The sequence below is a fragment of the Neovison vison genome, chromosome 12, assembly GCF_020171115.1.
Source record: "Neovison vison isolate M4711 chromosome 12, ASM_NN_V1, whole genome shotgun sequence".
NCBI classification, from domain to species: domain Eukaryota; kingdom Metazoa; phylum Chordata; class Mammalia; order Carnivora; family Mustelidae; genus Neogale; species Neogale vison.
Genome location: NC_058102.1, coordinates 22,710,093 through 22,711,833, shown reverse-complemented (window position 1 = coordinate 22,711,833; position 1,741 = coordinate 22,710,093). Strand labels below are relative to the sequence as shown.

At 45.5% G+C, this 1,741-nt stretch overlaps 1 pseudogene; it reads left to right on the top strand.

Annotated features, from left to right (window-relative positions):
* Positions 1-1,042: 1,042 nt before the first annotated feature.
* LOC122890867 lies at positions 1,043-1,521 on the top strand (annotated as a pseudogene).
* Positions 1,522-1,741: the final 220 nt, after the last annotated feature.

Genomic DNA, 1,741 nt, shown 5'->3' with positions numbered 1-1,741 from the left:
GTCAAGCAGAGAGAGTCAATTATCATATGGTTTCACTTATTTGTGGAGCATAACAAATAGCATGGAGGACATGGGGAGTTAGAGAAGAGAAGGGAGTTGGGGTAAATTGGAAGGGGAGGTGAACCACGAGAGACTATGGACTCTGAAAAACAATCTGAGGGGTTTGAAGTGGCGGGGGGGGTGGGAGGTTGGGGTACCAGGTGGTGGGTATTATAGAGGGCATGGATTGCATGGAGCACTGGGTGTGGTGAAAAAATAATGAATACTGTTTTTCTGAAAATAAATAAATTGGAAAAAAAACAAAACAACAACAACAACAACAAAAAAAAGAATAGCCAGATCATGAGAGGCTGGGGAGCTCAGTTGGTTAAGCAGCTGCTTTGGCTCAGGTCCTGATCCTGGAGTCTGATGTCGTGCCCCATGTTGGGCTCCCTGTTCAGCGGGGAATTTGCCTCTTCCTCTCCCTCTATCCCTCCCCCTGCTTGAGTTTGCTTGCTCTCTCTCTCTCTCAAATAAATAAATAAAATACTAAAAAATAAAAATAAAAAAGAATAGCCAGGTCAGAGATTTCTTGAAAGGACACCACCCAAGAACACTGCCTGCCAAGGTCCAGGCTGTCCCAGCAGAAAGAGGCTGCAGGGTATGAACTGCTGGAGTTGGGTTGAGGGCATATCAAAAGAGGACAGCAAGGGAGAGCCTCACCCACATTAGCAAATGTTGCAGCATCAGAGGTCTCCAACAGAGTCCCCAAAGAACCCACAAAAGCCCCCTATTTGAAAAATGATCAGTGTTTGGATGTTTGCTATGCAGAGGGTTTTCACAGACTAGCACCAACTAGATTTTTAAAAAATACCCCTCTTCCTCCTGCTTAACCCTGGAGCATCTACAAATAGGGGAAAGAGGTGGAAAGAGTAAGAAAGTGTAAGTAAGAGTAAGAAATGGACCTCGGCTCCCCACTTGCCCATTTCAAGTATCTTGGAGAACAGGGACAAGAAGCTTTCAATCAGGTATGGAAAACTGCTCTTTCATCTGGACTGCAGACATGCCATCCAGACTGAAGAAGACTTGGAAACTTCGGAAGCCACGGCCACATCAGCAAACACCAGAATTACCCAGGAGGCCAGGACAATGCTGGTGGCCTGCATCACCACAGAATCAACTTTGACAAAAATCACCCAGGTTACTTTGGAAAGGTAGGTATGAGGCATTACCACTCAGAGGAACCAGAGCTTCTGCCCAACTATCACCCTTGGTAAACCGTGGACCTTGGTCAGTGAGCAGACACGGGTAATTGATGCCTTAAAACAAAACAAAACGAAACACCAAGACTGGAGCTGCTCCTATCTTCGATGTGATGTGATGGGGCTACTATAAAGTTTTGGGGAAGGGAAACTCCCAAAATAGCCAGTCACCATGGAGGCCAAATTCTTTAGTAGAAGAGCTATGGAGAAGATTAAGGGAGTGAAGTGGTGGGGGGCTGTATCCTGGTATCTTGAAAGTACATGGAGTGAGGTTCATTAAATGCTAACAAGTGCTCAGACACGAAATTAAAGTCTTGAATTAGATTGGGCTGGGATTGTTAATACCTCAAAATGTTCTAATCTCCAGGGTCCAGAGAAACAAAAACCTTAGACACCATCCAGAAGCTTGGAATGGGGTTTAGCTGCAGGTTTTATTGGAAGGCAGTGGTGAGAAAGAACCGAGTGGCTTCCTCCTTGCACGGCACAACCAGTACATTCAG